The 14152-nt window shown below is 42.8% G+C and overlaps 1 protein-coding gene across 7 annotated transcripts in view; it reads right to left on the reverse strand.

Annotated features, from left to right (window-relative positions):
- The window catches only part of LOC122560241 (zinc fingers and homeoboxes protein 3-like), a 92923-nt gene extending 89059 nt beyond the window's left edge, over positions 1 to 3864 (reverse strand). For 5 of the 7 annotated variants that reach the window (XR_006314709.1, XM_043710719.1, XM_043710718.1 and 2 more), the window contains exon 1: positions 2808 to 3205. The gene's annotated coding sequence lies outside the window, so the exon portion shown is untranslated. Of the gene's footprint in view, positions 1 to 2807; positions 3206 to 3676 lie in introns of those variants that run through there. The other 2 variants (XM_043710725.1, XM_043710724.1) reach the window with 1 other exon arrangement.
- Between the last annotated feature and the right edge of the window lie 10288 nt (positions 3865 to 14152).

The following is a 14152-nucleotide window of genomic DNA, read 5'->3' on the forward strand; positions in this document are numbered from 1 at the left end:
GGAGGGAGGGGGTGGGGAGGGGGGGCGAGCTAGGAAGAAGAGTCGGGGGAAGGGGGAAGAGAGAAAAAGGCACCAGTGCTGAGATCGTCATGTACAAGGAACAGCTGGTTGGTGACTCAGAAAACTCGGGTGGCAAGGGGGGGGGCGGTAACAGAACAAAGCAGAAGTGAAAAGGCATGAATTGAAAGGAAAGAGGAAGGACAGAAGGTGTGAGAAGTCAATGGACATAAAAACCAAGGAATACAAGCAGAATGAGACAAAAAAAAAGCATACGGTGGTGAACGAGAGAGGGAGAGAGAGAGAGAGAGAGAGTCATACAGACCCTCCCTCCAGGAGTAGCCTCGGATCTCAGGATTTGAAAATTGATCCGCTATTCACTACTATAAATAGCCTTGGAGAACTGAAGGAAAAAAGATGCCTTAGAAAGTGCACACTTCTTTCATTAGCTGCTTTCACTTATTCATACGGAATTGACTGAAGATGGGAGAAAGGCTGGTAGACCAGGAGAAGTGGTTGGATGTAGAAGGTCATGTGATAAGAGCTTCAGGGATCAGTCAGCTCGAGTAGGCAACACCACATACAAAAGACCGCAGCGTAAATGTAATAGACAAACACATTCACAGAGCGGAGCAAAAGAGAACTTCAGAAGCAAAGACACTGGCGAAGGAAGTAGGGTAGTATATAAAGGGTGCAAGAGGAAGAAGAGACTGAGACCTATACAAGTGATGGAAAGGTTGGAAATTTTATAAAAGGGAAAACGAAACCGTACAGAGACTCAATGTGGCATTGGTATATTCACCTGTACCAAAACCACCTTTATTCTGTCAAGTTTCAAAAAAGTGGAATTATCCCCTCCTCTAAAACACGGTTAATACCACCTTATACACGCCTCTGACTAGAAAGCAATTGAATGGAATCTGGAAAAAAATTACATCAGGTTAAAATTTTCCAATGGAAACAGGCTTGGTTTTGGGAATGAGATCAGCACTCCCAACCACTTCCCACAAACAGTGTTTTGTTACTTGCTCCTTAACTGAATGGGTAGCAGTAGGGTGGGGCTGGGGGTTGGTTGGGGGAGGGAAGTGTGAAGAAATACATGATGAGAGGCAAAATCAAGTTCCCAACAGCTCCACATCCCCACAACTGTAGCAAGTGGCCATTGTTGCATTGGCATTCTGCCTGACGTGTTTGGGGGGGGGGGGGGGGGGTTAAATTAAGCAGTATCGTATGGAGTGGGATGGCCAAAAAAAACTTTAAAGATCGTTAAAACTTTATCCTTCTAAATGTCAACACATTAATGACGGTAAAACTAATTACTCTCTCCTGTGTAACTCCATGTTATTGCCAATCTCTAAGATCGGTTGGATGAATCAGAACTGGTACTTTGATGAAGTCAAAATAAAACAAAGGTGTTTCTGAGAAACAGGGAAACATTGGTTAACAGCAAATAAATGCATTTTCAAAAATTTTAAGCTCGACATTTTAAAAGATTGCAGAACTGCAATCGTTTCCGAAAGCCTTTGTACAAGTCATTAAAATAGTATGCCTTGTCATACTTCAAATGAGAGTTCCAATCCTATTGCCAACATCCGTTCTCAGGCTTGTTTCCAAGGCTCAGCGTCCCCAGTCTACCGAACACCCATGTGAGTCATTCGTGCTTTAAGACGCATGTGCAGTCAGGAAATCCTTCCTCGTCTTGATTTACAGTAGGCCAGACGCAAACAGAAAACAAAGAAACAGCCCTGTCCCTTTAAAAAAAAGTAGCAAATCGGATGCCGTCTATTTGAAACATTTACGGGAACAGGCCTCTATTTTTAAAGTAAACAAATTATGCCCAATCTAACATAATTTTTATTTGCATTTTTTTTTAAATTGAATCGTTTACTTTTTTGAAAGGAAATGACAAATACCTAGATTAGAGCTACGGTTGTTTTCATAGACAGCCCCTGTCATCCAACTATTACAATGTTAAACAGTAACTGTAGTTTGTTATATGGTTGCGATTCCGTTTAAAAGCAGTGTTGGATACAGCAATATAAATGACATGTGTGCACTGGAACATGCTAATTAGCCACAGACTGGTCCCTGCAGGGAAACGCTGAACGGACAGAGTCAGTGGAGCGCTGCTTGGTTCCAGTGTGGTCAGCTGCAGCCTCAATCAATATCAGTGCGATCTATTTCTCCCCTCAGCTCCATTCACCTATCCCAATTCCAAGCGGTGTGTGGTGAGGGGAACCAACACTTCTCGGACAGTCAGGGGTAAAGTCAATTTACTTCGATAACTGCGATTTAATCTATTATTTTGCTTCACCACCTCCCCCCCCCCCCCCCTCGTTTATGAGTGGGCAAGAAGAGGTTGGAATAGAAGTCAGTTGTGTTTTGGGCACCCTCTGTCAAGTTAGAGGATAACGGGAGGGAGAAGGAAAGAGCACCGTGCTCAACAGAGCGGTTCCCTAACACCACCAGCACCCCCACTTCCCATCCACCACCCCCAAATCATTTCACCCCCACCCCACCCCCCTTTCGGATCGTTACATACACCTCCGGTTGTGGCTGTGCCGCCATTTTTATTTGGGTTACTTTTCTCCTTAGGTCTGGGTCGCCACATTTTATGTTCTTTTTAAAAAGTGGATTGAAGGCAGGAGGTGTGTGTGTGTGTGAGAGAGAGAGAGACACGGAGCCAAGTGGGACTGGGACTAGGGCGCAGGCAAAACTGGCAACATTGTAGCGCCTTCTAGAACGTGACAACAGCCGAGTATCAATGTTAAAGTAGCAAAGCAGCTCTCGCAGCTCAAAACACAACTTACCCCCTTCCACGATCCAGTTGCAGTCTCCTCCTCCTCCTCTTCACCCAGCTCGGACTGCCTGTCCTACAGCTATATCTATAATTAACTCGCTCCTTCAAACACCGAGAGAGAGAGAGACAACCCCTTTTTGCACGATCGTTGCTGAAATTGCTTCTTGCCTGTGTGTGTGTGTGTCTGATCTTGTCGTGGGAGATGAGTAATGTTTTTCCACGCTACTTTTTTCAAAAAAAGGAAAAAAAAACCCTCCAAATGTAAAAGCACATACACACACACAGCGAAAGACGAAACGAAAACGATACGGATTTACATATACCACCAAAAAAAACCATCGGACGCCAGAACGCTGACACACGTGATGGATAACGTCACCAACCCTTGCGAACGATGCAAAACACTTTGGAAGTTGTCTGCACTTTCGGGGGCTTTAAATAGAGGAGGAGTTGTGGGCTCTACTCACTGCTCTCAGGGGTAATTACAGGGGATAAGGGCACAGTGTCCTGGAAACCAACACCTGCCTGTCCATTATATATAAGGTTTCAGTGTTTCAGGGCTTTTAAACCCTCAAACACTTTTTAAAAATAAATACAATCCACTACACTTGCCACCCAATCATATACATAAAACATCACAACTGTCTTGGCAGCTGTTCCTTTCCCAGTACATCTTTCTATGCTCAGATGCATCAAATGTTGTGGAAATCTAGTGTTTTGTTTTGGAAAAGTAATGTCACATTTTTTAAACAAAGACAGTCGGGGGGTTTTGGTATTTCTGGGGGTCGGTCGTGAATTCTGACGGCATCCTGCTTTCTGTACGACCAGACCAGAGCCAAAGGCTGCGTGTGTTTGTGTTTAAAATGAGCGCCTTTGTACCTGATATTCTTGCTCCTGTTGGTCCCTTTCTGCTGAGTGGCTGCTGATCGCTTTCTCTCCAAGTGGCTGACGGTCATGTCCCTCTCTCTGGTTGCCAGGGTATTGTTTATTTCGAAAGGATTCCCCCTCCTCCTGTCTTTAAAAACCTCATACTAGCCTTGGGAATTCCCTCTCACACCCTGATCGTCTTACGCATTCCTGAGCGTAAAAAAAACACAGAAGTAATCTCGAATATTGAGTGCATTTGCGCTTCGCAGTTGAGAGGTCGCTGAGATATCCCCCCGCCCCAGTCGCTCCAGTTCGCTTCGCTTCCTGCATTAACCTTGTAAATTGTATCTTTTAGTGGAAAGAGCCAGGAAATCGTTATCAGGCGGGAGAGAAAATAAAATGTTGTTATAAGCTTGTTGTGTGTCAAAGTAAACACATTTAGTAAAAGCGAGAGTTTTGTTATATTTACACAAGACTGAGATTTTGAGATAAGCGACTGTACCTCAGTGCCTGTTGGTTAATTACAATGTTATTGGCAGTGAAATTAAAAATAATAAAGTTAAAGAGCGGAATAGTAATTGGCTAATATTGAGCCACAACGCGATTATCTGATGCCCTTTGCCCCCATCAGAAGTACAGAGGAAAAGTAGGCGACTTTAATCAAATCTTAAAATGGCAATATCGCCTCCTAGCTTTGTAATTCCCTGTGCCGAAGTAGTTTTGCTGTTTCAACACCAACCCCCTGAGGATGCCGGAGATCTGAAATAACAACAGCTAGTGCTAGAATTGCTCGGTATCTGTGAACGACCAAGCTTAATGTTTTAGGTCAATGACCTTTCACTTAGAGTTCAATTTTTCAAATTAATCCTTGTTTTCCTTTTCAAGTTACAATTATTCTACGCAACAAAGAACTGTGGACGCTGAAGATCTGAAAGAAAAAAACAGAAATCGCTGGAGAAACTCAGCAGGTGTGGCCGCCTCTGTGGACAGAAAAACAGTTTTAACATTTCCAACCTTTAACTCTTTTTTTGTTCTCTCCGCACATTTTTCCCTCCAGCAATTTCGCTTATAATTTTTTAACTCTTGGGAATTTACATTTCGCAAGTTTTGACGAGCCCATAGTTTAGAGGAAGCTCCCACCACCATGATCAACTGAGAAGTTTGATTGTACTTTTTATAACGCCATAATATGTAGGACACACTGCTCTTTGGGACTGCTCCATCGTTCGATGACTTGATGATAATCCTCAATTCCATTTTCCTGCCTTTTCCCAGAAGCCTTACTGACTGAAAATCTGTTTTATCTCAGCTTTGAATATGCTTAATGGGCCAGTCTCAGCAGGAAAGAATTCCACCAATTCATTATCTTCATAGAATCCCTACAGTGTGGAAGCATGCTATTCGGCCCTTTGAATCTGCACAGACCCTCCCAAGAGCATCCCACCCAAACCCACCCTCTCCCCATAACCCTGTATTTTCCATGGCTAATCTACACATCCCTAAACACTATGGGCAACCTAACCTGCCAATCTTTGGAAATCAGAGCACCTGGAGGAAACCCACGCAGACACTGGGAGAACATGCACACTCCATACAGACACTCATCTGACGCTGGAATCAAATGGCACGGTGGCACAGTGGTTAGCACTGCTGCCTCACAGCGCCGGAGACCCGGATTCAATTCCCGCCTCAGGCGACTGACTGTGTGGAGTTTGCACGTTCTCCCCGTGTCTGCGTGGGTTTCCTCCGGGTGCTCCGGTTTCCTCCCACAGTCCAAAGATGTGCAGGTCAGGTGAATTGGCCATGCTAAATTGCCCGTAGTGTTAGGTAAGGGGTAAATGTAGGGGTATGAGTGGGTTGCGCTTCGGCAGGTCAGTGTGGACTTGTTGGGCCGAAGGACCTGTAATCTAATCTAATCTAATCTAATCAAACCCAGGTCCCCAGTGCTCCAAGGCAGCAGTACTAACCACTCAGGCACTGTGCTGCCCACTGAGAAGAAAACCCTCCTCACCTGGTCCAGGACTCTCCCACAGGAGAAACAACCTCTCCACATCTACCTTAACAAGGCCCCTAAGAATCTTATATGTGACAATAAGGTTACCTCTTATTAGCGTAAACACGAGTGCACGTATGTATCCTGTCCTCACAATAATATCCTTCTACATCTCAAATCAACTTGGTGAACCTCTAATGCCCATTGTATGTTTTCTTAAAAAAGAGAACCAAAATTATTCTGGTTCCCAGGTGTGGTCTGACTAGTGCGGAGTGTAGTGTTAGCAAGACCTCTGTATTTTTAAACTCCAATTCCTTTGAAATGAAGCTAATAGTCCATGTGCCTTCTCTATTATCTGCTGAACTTGGATATTAACTTTTTATAGTTCATGCACAAGATCTCCCAAATCCCTCCTTGCTGCATCGTTCTACAGTCATCCCCTGTTCAAATAATTTTCAGCTCTCTATTCTTGCCAAAGTGCATAACTTTATATTTTCCCACATTATATTTCCCATCCACTTAAGTTTGTGTCAGTCTCAATACTTGCCTTTCCACCTTTTTTATGTCATCTGAAAACTTACAATAGTATCTTCACTTCCATCACCCAATCAATTTTTTTAAGTAATTGTACTCAAAATTGACCCCATGCCACCCAACTTGACACAGATTGCCATTCTGAAACTAATTTGCATATAGCTCAAGTTGTTAATTGCTGATAGATCACTGGAATACCCTCCCTAAACCTCTCTGTGTCTCTCATTTAACTTGTTGCTTGACACCCACCTTCATGATCAAAGTTAAAAATCACACAATACCAGGTTATAGTCCGACAGGTTTAATTGGAATCACACTAGCTTTCGGAGCGACGCTCCTTCATCAAGTGATGAAGGAATCACTTGATGAAGGAGCGTCGCTCCAAAAGCTAGTTTTCTTCCAATGAAACCCTGTTGGACTATAACCTGGTGTGTGATTTTTAACTTTGTACACCCCAGTCCAACACCGGCATCTCCGAATCATGACTTCATGATCAAGGTATTGATCGCTCAAGATTTGACCCTTCCAGCCTGCACTGCCGTTTAGTATGATCATGGCTGATTTGGTTATGGTCTCATCTCTGCTTTCCACCCCGGGTGCTCCGGTTTCCTCCCACAGTCCAAAGATGTGCAGGTCAGGTGAATTGGCCATGCTAAATTGCCCGTAGTGTTAGGTAAGGGGTAAATGTAGGGGTATGAGTGGGTTGCGCTTCGGCAGGTCAGTGTGGACTTGTTGGGCCGAAGGACCTGTAATCTAATCTAATCTAATCTAATCAAACCCAGGTCCCCAGTGCTCCAAGGCAGCAGTACTAACCACTCAGGCACTGTGCTGCCCACTGAGAAGAAAACCCTCCTCACCTGGTCCAGGACTCTCCCACAGGAGAAACAACCTCTCCACATCTACCTTAACAAGGCCCCTAAGAATCTTATATGTGACAATAAGGTTACCTCTTATTAGCGTAAACACGAGTGCACGTATGTATCCTGTCCTCACAATAATATCCTTCTACATCTCAAATCAACTTGGTGAACCTCTAATGCCCATTGTATGTTTTCTTAAAAAAGAGAACCAAAATTATTCTGGTTCCCAGGTGTGGTCTGACTAGTGGGGAGTGTAGTGTTAGCAAGACCTCTGTATTTTTAAACTCCAATTCCTTTGAAATGAAGCTAATAGTCCATGTGCCTTCTCTATTATCTGCTGAACTTGGATATTAACTTTTTATAGTTCATGCACAAGATCTCCCAAATCCCTCCTTGCTGCATCGTTCTACAGTCATCCCCTGTTCAAATAATTTTCAGCTCTCTATTCTTGCCAAAGTGCATAACTTTATATTTTCCCACATTATATTTCCCATCCACTTAAGTTTGTGTCAGTCTCAATACTTGCCTTTCCACCTTTTTTATGTCATCTGAAAACTTACAATAGTATCTTCACTTCCATCACCCAATCAATTTTTTTTAAGTAATTGTACTCAAAATTGACCCCATGCCACCCAACTTGATACAGATTGCCATTCTGAAACTAATTTGCATATAGCTCAAGTTGTTAATTGCTGATAGATCACTGGAATACCCTCCCTAAACTTCTCTGTGTCTCTCATTTAACTTGTTGCTTGACACCCACCTTCATGATCAAAGTTAAAAATCACACAATACCAGGTTATAGTCCGACAGGTTTAATTGGAATCACACTAGCTTTCGGAGCGACGCTCCTTCATCAAGTGATGAAGGAATCACTTGATGAAGGAGCGTCGCTCCAAAAGCTAGTTTTCTTCCAATGAAACCCTGTTGGACTATAACCTGGTGTGTGATTTTTAACTTTGTACACCCCAGTCCAACACCGGCATCTCCGAATCATGACTTCATGATCAAGGTATTGATCGCTCAAGATTTGACCCTTCCAGCCTGCACTGCCGTTTAGTATGATCATGGCTGATTTGGTTATGGTCTCATCTCTGCTTTCCACTCTGTTCCCAGAAGCCTTGCCTCCTTTGTTCTACTATCACCTATCCTAGAATCTCTTTATCTAACTCAGTGTTAGATTTAATGTGATTTTGCTCCCAAAGAAGTAAGTTTTGTAATGTTCAAGGTGTTATACGAGTGCACATTATAGTTGTTGTGCTTAGATTTAAGGTAACAACATTTTCTGTAAGATAACAGCACTTTCCAACACTTCCCACCTCCCACCCAAAAGCAAGCCAATCTAAGTAAGAAACATGCCTGTGAATGGTGCCTGGGCTTTCAGAGCTAGTCTGCCAGGGCTTGTGAGCAAGTGTCATCTAGATGCCAGAATCTGAAACACTGGGTTCTTACGTCACTGACAAAGAGTAACACATTCTGAATGAACATTCATTGTCGTGGATGGGATGTTGACCAAACAGGGCTGCTGTGTCCTGGATGGTTCTGTGCATCTTGAGTATTGGAGCTACATTCATCCAGACAAGTGAAGAGTATCACACTGATAAATCGTGACTTATAACTGATGGATGAGCACTGGGAAACCAGAAGGTGTATTACCTTCCACAGGACTCCCCTCTGAGCTGCCCTTGTAGCCACAGTATGTACAATGACTAGTGCAGTTCATTTAATCAATGGTAATGCCCAGGATGGTGTTCAGAGTGATTCATGAACAATACAAATCATTTATTTAAACTCTTTGATTTAAAAAAAAATCATTTATGGGATGTGGGTGTCACTGGCTGGGTGTCAATAGCATTTATTGCCCATCCCTAATTGCCCTTAAGAAAGTGATGGTGAGCTTCCCTTCTTAAATCACCACAGCCCATTTGCAGTAGGTAGACCCACAATGCTTAGGGAGGGTGTTCCAGGACTTTGACCCAATAATACTGAAGGAATGGTGATATAGTTCCAAGACAGGAGGGTAAAAACAAAGGGTTAGAGAAACACAGCAGGTCTGGCAGCATCTGCGGAGGGAAGGACAAAGTTAATGTTTCAAGTCCTGTGTGACTTTTTGAGATTTGCTGCTGTGCATTTTGTAGATCGGACAATCTCCTACCACTGTGCACTGGTGGTGGAGGGAGTGAATGTTGAAAGTGTTAGATGGGGAATAAGTCAAACAGGCAACTTTATTCTGAATGGTGTTGATTTTCTTGAGTGTTGTTGGACCACATTCAGTGAAGAGTATTGTGAACTTCCTGACTGGTGCCTTCTGGATGATGGAGAACTTCTGAACAGTCAGGAGATTGTATTCCCTCCAGGCTGCCCATCCTTTGACTTCTCTTAGAGACATTGCATTTTTGTGGCTGACCCAATACAATTTCTGGTCAGTGGCAACCCCCAGGATGTTGATAGTGATCATTGATTTACTAGTCCTGACTGTTACCTAGTGACTCATCCATAATACCATATATGTAGAACAGAATTAGGCCATTCAGCCTATCAAGTCTTTTCTACCACTTGATCATGACTGATATCATGGCCAACGAATAATCCATCAGGAAAATATACATCTCGAAGGTAGGCAATGATAGATTTGGGGTTCTCACATAATCTGCATTTAAAATGGTGAAATAACTAGCTGACAAGAAGACTGGCATTCGGAGAGACTTCATGGAGTGTAGCTTGATGAATTTGGAAATATCAATGCATTTGTTGACAAATTTGAATTTGCTGATCATTGGGTAATATTTAGTTTGTGCTCTAGAAAGAAAACATATTGACAAATTCTGGAATTTCAAAACCTTCGATGGATATTTGAAGCCAGAAGATCAGCCACCAAATATTTGCAGAAATGTTATTTGTTGATTTAATTAACTTCTAGTCTATTGATATTATCAATGGAAGTAACTGGCATTTTAAGCATATGAGCATGTTATTAATTGATACAGAGATTTTATTGATGTACTGTACTTACATAAATAAAGTTTTCCAAATCCATTACACAATGTTATTGATATTTGAAAACTGGTACCTCTATTGACACAAAAGTAGCCAATTCATGATTACACCTTATGACTATTACCACCAAAGCAGTATGTTGTGTCTAAATGAGATAAACACAACATAGTAAGGGAAGCAACTTTGATAATGGCCTTTGGGGAAAGAAATTCACACCAAAACTCTGGAAGCTTGTGACTTCATCTGATTCTTCATCAGATCTTCTTTACAGATTGAAAGTTACATCTGGTTTAACCAGAAAGGACAATGAAGTGATCAGAGTTACAACATATGACCCTTACTCCAGATGGACATTTTATGAGAACCCTTCCAAATTGAAAACTCACTCCATCACTCAATTAGTAAAGGTATTGTTTGTTGGGGAACTGAACCACACAGGTTAAGATCTTCCTGGTCACTTAGGTCATCCAAAGGGGCAATATAAGAGTTTTTAAGAGGAAAAATAACATGGATAACATAGGAGGAGGCCATTTGGCTCATCATAATTATTTAATCCCACTATTCATCTTCTACCCATAACCCCACAATTTAGTCCAATTCAAAAACATGTTCAACTGCCTTTTGAAAGTCTCTGTAGAATTTGCTTCAGAGCTTAACAGCCCCCTGTGTGGAATAAAAACCCCTTTCCATTCCTGTTCCTTTTGCTGATGATTTTAAGTCTATGATTTCTGAGTTCTGACACATTTGCTAAGGTAGACAATTCTTGCTCTATTAACAGGTTTGTTCTATCAAAACCACTCATAATTTAAAAAAATGTTCTTGCTGTCTGGCAGTCCCTCAGCAGTAAGAATGACTCGATTTCATTCTGGTCCATTGGATTCTGCAACGGTTGATAATTTCAATGTCCAACCTGCAGACTTTGCCACAGGCAGAGCAGTCGGTCCTTTAAGCTTTTGGGTAGGTGCGGTGTTTGGAAGTTTATGTGCACTCACTGGTGCCTTGACTTCACTTCTGCATGTTCCTCTTGATGCTTTTTGGTGCCTTCCCAAGTGAACATTTTCATGATTTTAACACCACTGTTAGGCATCCTGTGACCTTCTCTGCTCTAAAGGAAACGATCCCAGTTTCTTTAACCCATCCACATGAGATCAGCCAATATTTCTCTGCTAAGTGCAGTGACTTCTAGCAACTGAGTAGATAGACATAAAGTATGGACACACTATGATTGATTAGACTAGATTACTTACAGTGTGGAAACAGGCCCTTCGGCCCAACAAGTCCACACTGACCCCGCCGAAGCGCAACCCACCCAGACCCATTCCCCTTCATCTAACACTACGGGCAATTTAGCATGGCCGATTCACCTGACCTGCACATTTTTGGACTGTGGGAGGAAACCGGAGCACCCGGAGGAAACCCGCACAGACACGGGGAGAATGTGCAAACTCCACACAGACAGTCGCCTGAGGCAGGAATTGAACCCAGGTCTCTGACACTGTGAGGCAGCAGTGCTAACCATTGTGCCACCTTGGTTTTCATATTCCATGAATTGATCATTGTAATTTTAATATGCTGGTCTCAGTTATGACCACTAATTTGATAGAACAGACCAACATACATATGGACGAGGAGTATGAATAGGCCATTCAGCCCCTCGAGCCTGCTCTGCCATTCAAGGAGATCATGGCTGATCTGATTGTAACCTCAAATTCACATTCTCACCTATTCCTGATAACCTTGCTTAACAACAATCTATCTACCTCTGTCTTTAAAAAACTCAAGGACTTGGATTCCACCAACTTCTCAGGGAGAGAGTTTTAAAGACATGATATTCCATTTGAAATGGGTAACCCTGATTTTTAAACACTGATCTCTACTTCTAGATTCTCTCACAAGAGAAAATATCCTCTCCACGCCTGACAATATCACCCATGATCTTATATGTTTCAATCAAGTCCGCTTTTGCTCTTCTGAATTCCAGCGTGCAAATGCTTAGCCTCTCCAGCCTTTGCTCATAAGACAATCCACCCATTCCAGGTCTGAGTCTAGTAAGTTTTCTCTGAACTGCCTCCAACACATTGACATACTTCCTTAAATAAAGTAACCAATACTGTGCAGAAAGTGAGGACTGCAGGTGCTGGAGATCAGAGTTGAGTGTGGTGCTAGAAAAACACAGCAGTTCAGGTAGCATCTGAGGAGCAGGAGAATCGATATTTCAGGCATAAGCCCTTCATCAGGAATGATACATAACTAATACTGTGCACCATACATCAGGTGGGATCTCATTGGTGTCTTGTATAATTGAAAGCTTAATCTCCTTATTTTTGTATTAAATTCCCTTGGCAATAAATGATAACATTCTATTAGCTTTCCTAATTACTTGTTGTGTCTGCACTCTAACCTTTTGCAATTCATATTATTTGCTTCAATACCTTCAGTTTCAGAAAGGAACTAAAAATACCTCAAGGTTTTCTGAAAATCGAAAAGAGAAAGAAAGACTTGTATTTATATAGTGCCTTTCTTAATCAGAATGAGAGCACATTAAGCATTGTTTGAAGTGTAGTCACAATTTGGAAAAGGCAGCTGTCAGTTGCCTCACAGTCTCTGAACGAGTACCAATGCGATAATGACTAGATAATCTATTTTAGCGACATCAATTGATGGCTTAATCTTGACCAGAACACCAAAGGGAACCTCTTTCTTTTTCTTCACAATGGGAGCCTGGTTTGGGCAAGCAAGGGCTCAGCCAGAAGACAAGCACCTCTGATAGGGCAGCACTAGACCTTTTTTATTTGTACTTAAGTCCTAAAGCAGGACTTGAACATGGAACTTTCTGAGTCAGATAGGAATGCTCTCAACAGAACCACAACCGACACAATCAAAACAGGATCTCCTCAGTGGATTGAGCAAGGTCTGTTGGGAAGTGGCCCTCCCCTCTTCATCCCCACAGAAGGTCACCACTTCTACACAAATGGTCCATCTTAATTTACTCGTATCCTTTCACAAGTCACGAATGCCCCAGCCCATCCTCAATTGGGCATGGTAAATTGCTTTCTTGAATAACTGTAGACACACACACACACACAGTGCTTTCATGCTTTCATGGGGTTTTGACTGAGCAACAGTGAAGGAATAGCTCAATGTCAGAATGGTGTGTGGTTTAAAAACAAAACATTTGGAGGAACTCAATTGGTCTGGCAGTATCTTTGGAGAGAGGAACAGAGTTAATGTCTTGAGTCTGATAGACTCTTCTTCAGAACCAGAAGAGGCTGGAAAGTGATGGCTTTTATATTTTTGTCAGAGGCAGAAGGGGAGAAAGTGGAATGAATGGCAAGGGTGACCTGAGCAAAAGTCAAAGGCAGTGCTAATGGTGGTAAAGGAGCAATCGAGGTACAAGATTGGTGTAAATGAAGATGTGAAAAGAAGAACATAGTTCCACTCTGCTAAGATTTGGTCTGTGTTTTGGAGAGAAACTTGCAGCCAGTGATGTTTCCATGAATCTACTGTCTTTGTCCTTCTTTATGGTAGGGGCCATAGGTTTGTAATCTCAAAGGAGCTTTACGTGTTTCTTCAATGCATCTTGTAATTATAACACAATATATCACCAAGGAGAAAGTGAGGACTGCAGATGCTGGAGATCAGAGCTGAAACATGTGTTGCTGGAAAAGCTCAGCAGGCCAAGCAGCACCCAAGGAGCAGGAGAATTGACTTTTCCAGCATAAGCCCTTCTTCAGGAATGAGGAGGGTGTGCCAAACAGGCTAAGATAAAAGGTAGGGAGGAGGGACTTGGGGGAGGGGTGTTGGGAATGCGATAGGTAGAAGAAGGTTAAGGTGAGGGTGATAGGCCGGAGAGGGAGTGGGGGCGGAGAGGTCGGGAAGAAGATTGCAGGTCAAGAAGGCGGTGCTGAATCCTCCCACCCTGCCCCCTGTAAAAACGCCATCCCATATTCCCAATTCCTTCACTCCACCGCATCTGCTCCCAGGAGGACCAATTCCAATACCAAACAACCCAGATGGCCTCCTTCTTCAAAGACCGCAATTTCCCCTCAGACGTGGTTGACGATGCTCTCCACCGCATCTCCTCCACTTTCGCTCCTCTCGCCC

Source organism: Chiloscyllium plagiosum, chromosome 20 (assembly GCF_004010195.1).
Source record: "Chiloscyllium plagiosum isolate BGI_BamShark_2017 chromosome 20, ASM401019v2, whole genome shotgun sequence".
Classification (NCBI taxonomy): Eukaryota; Metazoa; Chordata; class Chondrichthyes; order Orectolobiformes; family Hemiscylliidae; genus Chiloscyllium; species Chiloscyllium plagiosum.